This window comes from Leptidea sinapis, chromosome 3 (genome assembly GCF_905404315.1).
Source record: "Leptidea sinapis chromosome 3, ilLepSina1.1, whole genome shotgun sequence".
In the NCBI taxonomy this organism is placed as follows: Eukaryota; Metazoa; Arthropoda; class Insecta; order Lepidoptera; family Pieridae; genus Leptidea; species Leptidea sinapis.
This window is the reverse complement of record NC_066267.1, coordinates 16,084,086-16,099,210: the sequence shown is the minus strand read 5'-3', so window position 1 is coordinate 16,099,210 and position 15,125 is coordinate 16,084,086.

Below are 15,125 nucleotides of genomic sequence, written 5' to 3'. Positions count from 1 at the left end.
TTAAAGTGCATAAATATTATATTAAAATTCAAATTCAAATATTGTTATTCAAAATAGGATGAGACATCACTTATTGAAAGTCAAAAAAAACTACCACATATTTCAAAATGAATGCCTCAGGCCTGAGAAGAATGGGCGCAACAAACTCAGCGGGCTTTTTTTGTCATCAAAAAATATGTTTACAAAGTAATATTGTACAATTAAACTTATTATTTAATAGCCTGAGGGCGCTCCATTTCCAATCTGTGGTATCATTAAGAAAGTCATTTATGTTATAGTAACCTTTACCACACAAACGTTTTTTAAGAATTCTTTTAAATAACGTAATACTTTTGTTTTGAACATTTACTGGGATCTTGTTGTAAAAGCATGTACATCGCCCCATAAAAGACCTACTAACTCGACTTAGCTGAGTAGTAGGCATTATAAGCTTATGTCTGTTCCCAGTGTTAACATTTTAAATCATGATTTCAACGAACCCTTGGCAGGCCTGGGTCTGTCAGACCCACCAGGCACTGCTTCAGAAAAACATCGATATTTTTAGTTTTTTGCATTGGGCGTCTCTACAGCTTCAAGATACAGACTAGACGTCAGTTAACCACCCCTTCCGCATTTCTCCACGTGCACGCGTCCGAGTGAAACAGACAGTGGGGCCCTACCAGACATATGGCGTGACTCTTTTTGGTAAGAAAATAATAATAATAAAACTGACACACTCTTACACAAATTATCTTGCCCCAAACTAGGCATAGCCTGCACTATGGGTACGACAACGATATTTTTAATACATTATACTTACTTCAACATACATAAATACATATAAACATCCATGACTCGGAAACAAACATCCATATCATGATATAAATGATTGCACCTACCGAGATTCGAACCCGGGACCTCAAGCTGTTTTATATAAAAAAAATGTTTTGTAATTTTATGGTTTATTCTTTATTATATACATAGTCTGCACTAAAAGTATCGGGAATGGAATATTTCCACTGTTCTTGTCATATTAAAATCATTTTAATTGAAAACTCCTTGGTTTTACAAATCGAATACCATTTATTTATTTAAAAAAGATTCTCGGTCTTGTCACAAGGTCTTGTCAAACTTGTTTAGTCGTTGAGAAAATGGAATTGACTCGAGAAAATTCTAGAACGATGATTTATTATGACTTTCGAAGTGGTTTAACACAAAAACAGTGTGTTGACCGGATGATTTCTGCATTTAGTGATGAAGTCACATCCTGTTTTGAATAAAAATATTTGAATATCAAATCAACGTACTGAAATTTTTACTGGGTTTTTCTTTATAGATGGTCGAAAGTATGGAAAAATTCGCATTGAAATAAATTGTCCTACTTGCTGCCCTTGTAGGGTAATATCTTATATTCTAAAGGTGAAAATGGTGGCTACCATGATAAAAAAATGATGATGCTAATGTAAACTATTTTATATAAATATTTTGATGTAAGTAACTTACTCAAGAGATCAGATTGTGGAAAAGATTTTGATATTTTTACATTTTGTGGTCTGTCAGGCAATTCATTTTTCTCCCATTTTCATAAGACGTTGTATGGTAAGTTAGAAAACACCCGAATGAACAATTGAATTATTTCTGGAGGTAGCTTTGACGATGGAGCGTTTGAGCCAAAACTCAAATATATTACGCCTTGTTTACTTAAATCCAAATATGTTCTGAGGTCCTAGAAATAATGGTTAAAAAAATTATTTAAATGAAAACCGAAGTTAATGAACGTGCCTATTTCAAATTATGTTTGTCATTTTACTACCTAATTATTTTAAGTAATTGTAAACTTTTGTAAGTGAAAACTTCTTTAACGGCGTTGAACACTTTTCTTGTGATGGGTATAAATGTATTATGGAAAGTGAATTTTCAGTGAAAGGTTATAAGATTCAATTTAGACTGTCGACAAAATTTAACTTCAGTTGATAAATTAATATCAACATAAGACAGTCTTTTAAAGTATGGACGAAAGGTGATTTTTCTGAGAGATAAACTCTCTAATGTAAAATAATTGTAATAGTTCTGAAGTGTAAAATTTTATGTAATATAAATTATCATTTTTGTATTCGATAGCGCAATAAAGGAATATTGTATTTAACCACATAAAATAGTAAAAAAGCTAGTACTTGATACTGATAAAAAAAATTAACAAAAAAAACAACCGCCATCAAAATCACTATACCAAAACAATAGATATAATGTGCACTAAAAAGTATAAAAATAACTAAATATCATGATATAAATGATTGCACCTACCAAGATTCGAACCCGGGACCTCAAGCTGTTTTATATAAAAAAATGTTTTGTAATTTTATGGTTTATTCTTTATTATATACATAGTCTGCACTAAAAGTATCGGGAATGGAATATTTCCACTGTTCTTGTCATATTAAAATCTTTTTAATTGAAAACTCCTTGGTTTTACAAATCGAATACAATTTATTTATTTAAAAAAGATTCTCGGTCTTGTCACAAGGTCTTGTCAAACTTGTTTAGTCGTTGAGAAAATGGAATTGACTCGAGAAAATTCTAGAACGATGATTTATTATGACTTTCGAAGTGGTTTAACACAAAAACAGTGTGTTGACCGGATGATTTCTGCATTTGGTGATGAAGTCCCATCCAAAACCACAATTTATCGCTGGTTTGCTGAATTTCAACGTGGACGTGTCAAGTTCAGTGATGATCCTCGTCAAGGTCGTCCAAAAACTGCAGTCACGAAAGAAAACGTTGATGCTGTGCGTAAGGTGATTGAGGAAGATCGACATATGACATACCGCGAAATTCAGGCAACTTAAGAACCCGAAACAAAAAAACCAGTCTCGAAACCGAAGAAAAAAAAATGGTGGCCACGTTTGACTCCGAAACCGGCCATGTTGCGACTATTCCTCTTGCGGACAAAGAACGGTTAATGCAGAATGGTATGCTAGCATTTGTTTGCCACAGGTCGTTTCTGAAGTCCGTAAAGAGAACTGCAACCGCCGCATCATCCTCCATCACGACAATGCGAGTTCTCACACCGCGCTCAGAACAAAAGAGTTTTTAGAGCAAGAAAACATAGAATTATTAGACCGTCCGCCGTACAGCCCCGACCTAAGCCCTAATGATTTCTATACTTTCCCTAAAATAAAGAATAAATTGCGTGTTCAGAGATTTTCATCACCTGAAGAAGCTTCGGACGCCTACAAAACGGCCATTTTGGAGACCCCAACTTCCGAATGGAATGGTTGCTTCAATGATTGGTTCCATCGCATGGAAAAATGTGTCAAATTTCGCGGAGAATACTTCGAAAAGCAATAAATACGTATTTAAATAGAAATGTTGTTTCACTTCCTTGATTCGCGAAATTTTCAGTGCCACCCTCGTATTACCAATTAAGTAGTGATAACTTAAAACGTATTTTAGAAGAGATTATGACGAAAGTGGGGGCGACTCTGATCAGTTTAGTGTTCGGCATGACTCGGAAGAATATGTTGAGGAATTGGTTGTCCCAAGACAAAGTGGAACATGAAGTGACAAGGAAATGAATCAACCAATAGCGAATTTCGCTACACCATCCATCTATGAAGGAAAGACAATACAATATGGTAAGTCTTTGCGGCCTCCACGGCCCACGTCCTACTTCGCTGTAAAAGCCAGAGCTAACAGCATAGAGGAGGTTATAGTTTATGTGTCCGCTTACGCGGAGACTCAAGTCCGACATATTACGCCCCGTTCCGGGGCGTAAATACGTAACAGTATTTCCTCCTCTCACAAAAAAAAAAGAAAGATAAGGTATCGTTGTTTGTTCAATTGTATCTACTGATTTTAACGTGGTCAGGCTTATTAACTTACAGTCTACCCCCGACAAAAGTTATAAATGGCTTTTACACTAGGGATCATGCAACAATATTCAGTTTTCTCCGACTTATAATTTCAAAAAGAGCGGCTGAAGTAGCAATCGAACTATTAAAAATTTTCTTGAAAGTTGGTTGTCCTCATATTCTACAACGTTGCTTTAATGATAAAAATTATGTCTAAGTCTTACCAGATAATTCTTTTAAAATATACCAAAGAAAAGATTTTTTGTCATTTCACGGAACCAATTCTGGTATTTTATCAAATCACTAGATTTGTATAGAGAAATGATAAAATCCTGTTGTTATTTTAATATCTTCCGCGATTTGATCAAATCACTTAGAGAATTGACCAAATCTCTGTTTTTATCATATCCCTGCGACATATATTATATGGATGACCCCACCATATGACCATTTTATTGAAATAAAATAAACACGACTGTTGGTACCATGAAGAGCAATAAAGCATGAATACCACCAATTTAGTGTCTAGGAAAGAAGTAATAATCAAAATTTTATAATGTTTCTTCAATCTCGCACCCGGGAGGTTTTCTTTTCATCGAAAGTGGCTACCAGTGATACCAAAATGGCAAAGGCATGCTTAAGCCCCTAACATGTCGTTATTTGTATGTTATTTTAACGGAGTATTAGACTTAAACAAATTAATTACTCTAGATATCTTCATGTTAGAAAGGGATAAATTGAAGCATAAAATTATTAAATTACACAATTCTAAAGCAGTGCCTTACTCATTTGTTTAAAATATATACATATTGTTATCTACTAACCACACACATACGCTTTCACACCCGTGCACACACGCACAAACATGGCGTGTCGTGCGAAGGTAGAATTCGGCGGCAGGAATCAGGTTGAATAGCTCTCCGGAACACTCCCCGTGATAAATGCGGTAGAAGACACACAATGAAGCGACGTCTCTACGCAACGCCAAGTGATCTAGCCGTTCACAGAGCACTGGGTCCCCGACAATTTGAGCTGCTCTGCGTTGCACGCGGTCAAATGGATCGAGCTGATACTGGGGTGCACCAGACCAGAGATGACAGCAATACTCCATGTGTGGCCGGACCTGCGCTTTGTAGAGCGCTATAAATAATCTATAATGGCATTAAGAACTATGTTGTATATTATTGTTTATTAACGTTTACTGTAACGCTGTTGATTACCAATAAATAAATAAATAATATTAGGCCTAAAATTGTACTGAGTGTGATAAAACGCTAACTTGACTTTTACATTGCCCTGTCTTAGCTTAATTAAGCTCAGCTTAATTTCAACTCTCAAATTACTTTAAAAACTAAATAAAAGATTATGCTAAGATAACCACTCAGTAAGCTACGCTTACGCTAAGCTTACGTAAGCTAAGTACGCTTCTAAGTTTTTTTTATGAAAATAAGGGACGAGACGAGCACGACGTTCTGCTGATGGTAATTGATACGACCTGCCTATATATGCATAAAGGATTATTATTATTACAATGCAGTGCCACTCAGGATTCTTGAAAAACCCAAAAATTCTGAGCGGCACTACAATAATTGCGCTCGTCACCTTCAGACATAAGATGTTAAGCCTCATTTGCCCAGTAATTTCACTAGCTACGGCGCCCTTCAGACCGAAACACAGTAATGTTTACACATTACTGCTTCACGGCAGAAATAGGCGCCGTTGTGGTACCCATAATCTAGCCGGCTTCCAGTGCAAAGGAGCCTCCCACTGGTACGCTCTATACATCTCAAGCCTTAGTATTATGAATAATATTAGGTTAAATTCAAACGTAGTACAGTTAAGCTCAACTACTATCATTGTAGATCCTCGTTACCTTATCTAACTTGACTTGACTTCTCATAAAATACTTTTTAATGTCAAGGAGATAAGAGCGCTTCCATACTAACTTCTTAACTCTACCCAACGGCAGGATTTTGTTTGAAGTGTCTCTGTAAGATCCCAAACTTATGCCCCTTTTATAAAAGTGAAGTACAATTGACATCGTTTAGGAAATGTAAGGTTTAGTAGTAAATATATACAAGCTAATGTAAGAAATAATTTAACAATTGAAATATTAAATATTTTTTCAGTAAAAACTTTTTTAGCGCTGAGCACTTAGCTTTGTGGGTATTTATGTCAATGATCCCTCTCGGATGAAATGCTGAAGCATTTGCAAAAAATGAAATAATATATTGTATTTCTCGGTGGGCCTCTACGAGCGAATAGTACCTTGGAAAGTAAGTACTAATGTAAGGCTTACTTTCTACTGATTTAAAATTTTTCAACTGCAACTATAAACATAATAGCGTAGTCCTAGATTAAATACAATACACAAAAATCGTCACCTTTTTCCGCTTAATAGTGTTTTTTCTTATGGAATAGGAGGACAAACGAGCGTACGGGTCACCTGTCGTTAAGTGATCACCGCCGCCCACAATCTCTTGCAACACCAGAGGAATCACAGGAGCGTTGCCGGCCTTTAAGGAAGGTGTACGCGCTTTTTTTGAAGGTACCCATGTCGTATCGACCCTGAAACACCACACAAGGAAGCTCATTCCACAGCTTTGTAGTACGTGGAAGAAAGCTCCTTGAAAACCGCACTGTGGAGGGCCGCCACACATCCAGACGGTGAGGATGATATCCTAACTTGTGGCGGCAAGAATCAGGTTAAACAGCTCTTCGGAACACCCCCCGTGATAAATGATTTCATTATTATAACACTAGAAATAAGGGTTTGCTTGTAACTAATTCTAGTAGGCTTCATAAGATACATAATAGCTTGAAGGGTAAATGTATACACTTCTATAATAAAGTCCCAGCCACTGTTCAGGCATTATCTATAAATAAATTTAAATGTTTTATAAAAAAATGGCTCTGTTGTAAATCCTATTACTCCACTGCTGGATATCTAAATGATCGAACAGCCTGGGACTAGATTGTGATTATTTTATAGCGATAGAAATGACTGTACAATATTGTATATTTTTATTGAAAAGAGCGCAAAAAAAGAGTGCTGGGAGAGTTTCTTGCGCCGCTTCTTCTTCCCAGAGCGCCATTTGTTTCCGAAGCGATAGTAGTATCTAGTAGTTATTAGAAATGACATCAAAAAGAATTCTAAAGGAATCAATTTTGAGAAAATAAGTGCCTTTTATATCTTTTAATATTGGTCTTCGATGCGCTACATAGATACCTCACTACCTAAGAACAATAGCTTTTTTGTTAGGGCAACTATTAGATTTGTTTATTTATTTATTTAAAACATCACAAAATCCACAGAACTTAAATTGTGTTATAATAGTATTATTTTGTAGAACTTACATCTAATAACGGATTTACAATATTTATAATAAGACGTATTTGTGCGTGTGTGGTTTGGTGAGAGTGTGTGTGTGTGATTGTATGTGTGGGTGTGTGTATGTGTGGGTGTTTATTACTCTTAATTTAACCTTCCTTTAGATTTTTATTAACACTCCTTATAAATCAGCCGTTACTGTTACTAAAAAGTTCAGTACTGTTGAATTGTTTATTATAGTTGCATAGAGTGCGACAGATTACTGAATTTTCATAATAATTATTGTGACCAATTATTGATGTTTGTGTCTTTCAAATTTTGTTACATACGCTTCGTGTTATTTAACATTGAAATTAAAAAATAGCAGTAAATAAATAGAAAAACCGAACTAAAATATTTGATAATTTATTTTGAAATTTAAAATTAACATCAATTCCTTATAGATTGATGAAAATTATACATATAAAAAAAACTTATTTTGAAAAATGGAATAATTTAATCAAATTAATGCATTGTCATCGATCCTCGATAAATTTACGAAGTTTGAACTAAATCTGGCCCATTGAAGTGGATCAAAATCGCGCCCAAATGAGTCGTCTACAAACAAACATACATACAGGTGAAGCTAATAAAAAAGCGTGTTGAAAATACAAAAATCTTACTGATGACATGTGAGTGTCCTTCTTCTTTCTTGTAGTATTATTTTTACAAAGTTTTACTACGCAACCCGGCATTTTAGTTTCAATTATTAGCAAAGTCTAACAGAACATGTGGCACGTCAACGCCACACATGTTCGAGACTGGTACTACGCCCACTCGGGCGTAGTATTAGTTGCCGCACATTGCGACTACGCCTGCGCTATCTAGTTGGAGCGCAGCGGAGACAAATCCTTAATGTAAGCTAATAACATTCATTTTAAAACTTATATATTCATAAGTCCATTCTTCACAACAGAATGTCTTTGTCGCATGAATGGGCCTAAATTTATCGACTCAAGTGTGCTTATGTCTACTTCAATAAAGATTATTTCATTTTGATTGAAAGTTGAATATTTTCGTGAATTTAATAACGGCCGTTCCCAATATTCAGTATATCGCTTACTGTAGATAATAATCGTAACTATCGTTGACTTTTCTGTCCCAATAAACATATCGACGGTAACTCACCTTATCCGTACACGCTGTCTGTCAATGGGACGACGTATAGCTTACCAGCGATAGAAGTTTGTATGGAAGTTGCAATTCACGCGTCCCAATATAAGAATGACTTATCGGGCATATTGGGACAGCTTCAGATTATTGACAGCTAATTACTGACAGTTGAAGGTAGTAATTTATCTCTATCTGTATATAGAATATTGGAAACGGCCGCAAGAGACATTTTAGATAATTGTTTGATATTGCCCATTGGAGCGCAGTGGAGACAATCCTTAATCTAAGAGCGTAGTTGTCACCTTCACACGACACGCCACAAGTTAGGATATCATCCCCACCATCTGGATGTGTGGTGGTCCTCCACAGTGCGGTTTACAAGCAGCTTTCTCCCTCGTACTACAAAGCTGTGGAATGAGCTTCCTTGTGCGATGTTTCCGGGACGATACGAAATGGGTACCTTCAAAAAAAGCGCGTACACCTTCCTTAAAGGCCGTCAACGCACTTGTGATTCCTCTGATGTTGCAAGAGAATGTGGGCGGCGGTGATCACTTAACACCAGGTGACCCGTACTCTCGTTTGTCCTCCTATTCCATAAAAAAAAATGTTTCAAATAATTTAAATGCTTATGTGTACCATGCTGCTGCTCGCGACTTCGTTTGCGTGGACGCTGTCAGCTGCAAACATCTATCTCTGCATCTAGCATGATAATATGTAGCCATCGTGGTGTCCAAACCTCTTGTTAATATTCATGAATAAATTAAATTAAAACTCATGGGTAGTGTTTGCGTTTTCCCTGAATATACATGCAGACAAATTAACAAAAATTCTATTACTAAACAATTATTTTTGAGCTCGGTATTGTACACACAGAAGGTTTTCTTTAAAACAAACTTATGCGTCTCAGGACGCCCGAAAGAAGTGCTAACTTATACTAAGCTGAACTATTTGATATTGAAATTGCTTAGCATGAGAAATACTTTATAAGTAATAAACTTAAATATGTATATTAATATGATAACGTAAGGTAAGGTTATTAACTAATAAAATATTTATTCATTATAAAGCATATTTTATTGTAAAATACAATTCTTGAAGATGTACATTAGAATATTGTATATGTTCATTATTAGTATCACTACTTAATCCTATAAAAGTAACAATTGGTTAGAATGAGAGAGGAGAAGCCTTCTTACCGCTGCCGTATGCGTGAGAGAAAGGGAAGCCAGACAGACTGGTGCCGTAACGCGTTACGTTACGAAGCGGTTTACACTCCCATAAGAAGTTATTCACTTCAATCAATGCCGTTCTATACATAAACACAAAACATGTGGTACAAAAACAAATCCAAAATATGGAATATGCCACAAATTATACTATAATAAGATTCCACTGCTATATCTATACATTGCCGCATTGACTCCAGTTGTTTGAAATATTCTTGGTAAATAAGCAGTAATGTAAAACATTTATTCAGTTCAGATTCGATTCGGAAAAAGGAAAAGTGTCCTTATATTGTCTTTAAGCACACCTTTGCCGTTCCGCTATCAGACTGCGAATGATATGTTCTTATACTTAGTCGGGCCATAAATACTGAAACAAAGAAAAAAACTTTCATTGCTAATCGAATCGCTTATTCGAAGTGATCTCCTTTAGCTGCAATACAGTCCTTTAAACGTTGAGGCCAGTTATCAATAGAAGCACGCACTCTATCCATGCGAAAATTCTTCACTGCCAATTAGTTGTACTTGTTGGATTGTTTTAGGGACTCCAAATTATCACGGCGTTTAGAGCAAGCCGTACTCTCTAAAACTGACCATAAATCAATATTCAGCGGATTAAGATCGGGACTAGACGACGACCAGTCTTCAGCCTTGATGAAGTCCAAAATATTCGTTTCAAACCAAGACTGCGTAGACGAAAATTTAGGACCCGGCGCTAAGTCTTGCTGGAAGGACCATTCTTGGATATTGAACATGGTGTTGGTATATGTGTATAGACTTTAATATTCAATGTACGTTTCTACTTTACGATATTATAAGTATGAGACAAACGCAATCAAAATAAAGTTTCATTTTTCATATGAGAGAATTTCCATCATTTGTGTGATGTCTAGCGTATCGAAACATTGAATAATATTAAAGCGACTGGGAAAATCAACGGATAAATCTGTCGAAGAATATTGCGAAAATGTAATAGAAATTCCATCGCTAAGAGCTAAACCGACAAGACAGACGTGTGAGATTTAATAAATGGGGATTTAATCACGAGTAAAATAGGTTCGAGTTAAGTTAAAAATAAAATAAAATGCTTAATACTGAACACGGACAGATTATACATAATATATTCTTAAATCATTTATACGTCTAGATAGACTGTGACAACTGTGAAAACGTCGAAAACAATTGAGGTTGACAGTTGACCTCTATTTTGAGCAATTTACGCACACTAACACAAAGTGGCATGCAAATCAAGTATAAATTATTTCTAAGCTATATTCTAGTTATTTATCTATATATATAAAAATGAATTGCTGTTCGTTAGTCTCGCTAAAACTCGAGAACGGCTGGACCGATTTGGCTAATTTTGATCTTGAATTATTTGTGGAAGTCCAGGGAAGGTTTAAAAGGTGAATAAATAAGAAAATGCTGCTAAATCAAATAAAAACAACAAATTTGTTTTTCCTTTGATATGTCCATACATAATATCTATGAGAGAATTTATTGACGCACAGTTTGACAGTTCTGCTGTGAAACAATTTCATTACGACAGCAGGGTGCATATTTTACGAAGTAATTTTTTATGTTATGATATATTATTGACAAACTCATATAGAAACATAATTTTATTTATTATATACAGACAACGTCTGTCTGGTCAGCTAGTATTACATATATGTATTCAATCATGACTATATTCAAAGAAATATTTTCGATTTTTCTGGGGCATCTTACTTTGAAATGCATCAATTGTATTTTTATTATAAGCCTACATATTTTAAGCATCGTTTTAGTTAGGTTGATTTGTATGTATCTATGAAATGGAATTATCCTATGTAATTTTGAAAACCTTCTAAGCGTCTCATTTATTTTTTAAAATATTGTCATGACATTGACCCATAGATAATTTATACGTCTAGGTAGACTGTGACAGCTGCGAACATGTGGAAAGAAATATCAGAGAAACGTTCAACTCTATTTTCAGTAATAATACTTCACACACAATAAGACAAAGTGAGTGACGTATCGCGAGTGTAAGAAGTAGCTGTCATGCACACTAAATTAATATGCTTGGCCTGTTGTCATGCGTTGCCTAAAAGCAAGAGACACTATCTAGACGGTATAAATTATCGAAGTTCTGACTTTGAAACTCTTTCCGGGTACCTATCCAGGATAACCAAAATAATAAAAATATCGGAAAATAATACATTTTTAACTAAATTAAATCAAAATCACTTTATTCACGAAAGAAAACAACAACAACTTCAACCTGTTACTTTTGTGTTACAGTGATGCGCGCGCATCTTAAAATTTCACTCTTATAATTTTTTCATAACGCGCCTAAATTCAAATTCAAATTCAAATTTAAAAACACTTTATTCATGTTGGTCACAGAATGACACTTATGAATGTCAAAAAAAATATATAAATATTGTTTCTTATTGAATTTACCGCTACTTCGTAAAGGGTTGAGCTAATGAGAAGAAGTAGCAAGAAACTCATTGCCACTCTTTTAAGTCACGATTTACATTTTAGTTGTTTTACAAATCATTTCAATTACAATATATGCAAAGTGACGCAACAAAACTACTCAAAAGTCAAAAACTGAAAGGCTTACGTGAGTAAGTCAAAAAAAGAAAAAAAAGTAAATTAATACTTATAAACACAAGAGTTATTGAGTATAGTAGATGCATCAATCAACACATACCGTAAATAAATAGAGGCATTATGTGAGCATTTCATAAAATAATATATATATATAATAACTTTAACTTTAATAATAATAAAAATAAAAAAGAGTATAACTACAATATTAACCACACTTTTGAAGAAACTCTTAGAAAAAAATATAACCTTGATTTTGCAATAAAAGGAGATATCCAATGATCAGATTGCCAAGCCCATAAATATTTTTTTGAATATCTTCAATTTTGTTTCGTTAATCACTTTACACAACACTTGTATTCCTTGGCTGCAACAAAATTGGTTCAACCGATATATATAACAGCTATCCTCACTGACTTGTATATATACCATATGTTTGACAGCTAATTTTTGTGCCTATTTGAAGCGCCACTCGCGAGCGTCCAGAGAACTAACTTTGACGTATAATACAAATGGCTGCGAGAGAAGCGTATAGTACTCTGAATTATTATTGCGTTTTGAATTAATTTCGGTTCCGTGTTATATATACTTCAGGAAACAACGTTATAAAGTCCACAAATTTTTTTTTGTAATTAGTTTTACTATCGATGTTTGTTTAGCTGTGGTTGTCCTCACTAGTTTTAGTACTGCAGATTCTCGCTATATGGCCAATAGCGCCAAAATGGCGAATATTAAACAAGCACAAAAGAACTTTGACAGCCGCCATTCCAGTGGTAAATAGAAGAGGTCAGTGGATATCCTTATTGATACCATAGATATATTATATCAATTGTCTTTGGCAATGCGAAAAAGTAAGCATCTAGTATAAGACGAGACCATTTCCGTATCACGCTATCGGCTATCTGTCTTATTCATAATGACTTAACGGAGATTTAAAACATTGCTATATTACGCTTGTAAAAAATGGTATTCATAATCGCATATTAGAGCTAGAACGCTCATAATCTCTTCGATAAAGCTGACGTGACGTCTTATAAATCAAATCAAATCACCTTTATTTGCAAGATAAGGTAATAATAAGATGTTGTTGGCTTATAATTTACAGTTGCCCTTATCCTAACCCATAAGGCATGCAAACTTATAGTCGAATACATAGTCAGTTCACGTTTTAATTTCTGTAACAATTATAATATACTGTACTATACTAAAAAAGGATATACATATATACATCCCAAACAAACTTAAAATTAACATCAATCATACAATAGTTATTATTTCACAGGCTTATTCAATTTAATTTATAATATAATGTCATTAGCTACACAATGATATTGAGTTCAGTGGAAGTTAATTTTTATTATTTACTATTTTATCGTCAAGAAAATCTTTTAATGAGTAGTATGCTTTTTTTATTAATTAAGATTTGAGTAACTTTTTAAAGTAGAATATATTTACATGCTTAATATTGTCAGGTAACTTATTGTAAATTGTTGGTCCCATGCAAAAGATGCTGTTTCGATACAACTCTGTTCTGGACTTCATAGTAGCTAGGATCCTTCTATAAGCCTATTTTAAGCACTCGAACGCAAAAAAACATGGCCGACATCGATCAGCTGTCTAGTATTTGACGTTAAATAATATGACATAAAGCTTCCCGCTCAAAGTTGTTGGATATCCGTCATAGATTGAAAACCGACAGACATCAAAACTATGATTTTTGAAGTTTGAACTTATTTGACATCGACTTTTTACAACTGACAAACCATTGACATTGAAAATATGTCTGTTTCCGTTGACAGTTCCTCATTAAATTAGTTAAATTTTGTTTTTTTGCCATTTGTATAAATTTTATAACTGTTACCTAGAAAAAAAGTGTGTGTGTACTTGTGTGTATGTGAAGCAAAAATCATTAAAATGATTTGTTCCTCGTGCTATTCTACATTTTTAGAAATAACAATTTTGTAAAAATCTTGCAAAGATGTTTTGACAATTACTTATTAAATAATGAATACGAATAATTTAGTATTCAACACGTTGTAGCTAGGTAGAAACTTAGAAGATCCCACCTCCTAAGAATTGATGAAACACAAAAAAAGGTGTGTGTTTACTTATGTATGCACGCAAGAAGTTATACTTCTTTGGCCTAACAAAGCAAAAATCCTTAAAATTATTTATTCCTCGTGCTATTCTACGTTTGTAGAAAGAACAATATTGTAGAAATCTTGCATCGATGGCTTTGACAATTAATTTTTAAATAAGGAATACGGCTGTACGGGCTTGAACCCTTTGTCTATCCTAATAATGGATTAAGAAACCAAAAAAAGTGTGAGTGTCAGCTCCGACGCACGACTGGAGTCTACTCCTCAAGAACGATTGTCTTTGAACAGGTACTAAACAAAATCAAGTCCAATGGAGTCGGTTACTAACAGAAAAACAGCAGAAGCTAATAAAAGCGTATTAATTAAAAAAATATAGATATGAACAAAAAAATACGTTAGGTTAAAAATTGTCTATTTGGCGTGAAATGCGCTATATATACTCTCCATATTAAGTTAAACATTTAATTATGTGCATAGCTCATATAAATTTGTATCAACTATATTGATAATTCAATACAATATACTTAAATTCATATAACATACATATTAACATACATAAATACATTTAAACATCCATGACTCGGAAACAAATATCCATATTCATCATATAAATGCTTGCACCTACCGGGATTCGAACCCGGGAGGTAATTAATAGTAATAATTCAATATATACAATATATGTCACAATAAATGTATGAATAGTAACTTAGTTAGTACCCACGTGCTTATCAGATTTTACGGCACTATTATTTACACCACTTTCTTCCATAATTTATAGAATATTCACCTAATTTTATGAAAGTATAATAATAAATAAGTTTGAATAATATAATAAAGCTTTAAAATAAAAGAAAAGAAAAATGATGTTTGCTATCCGTATCACTGCAAT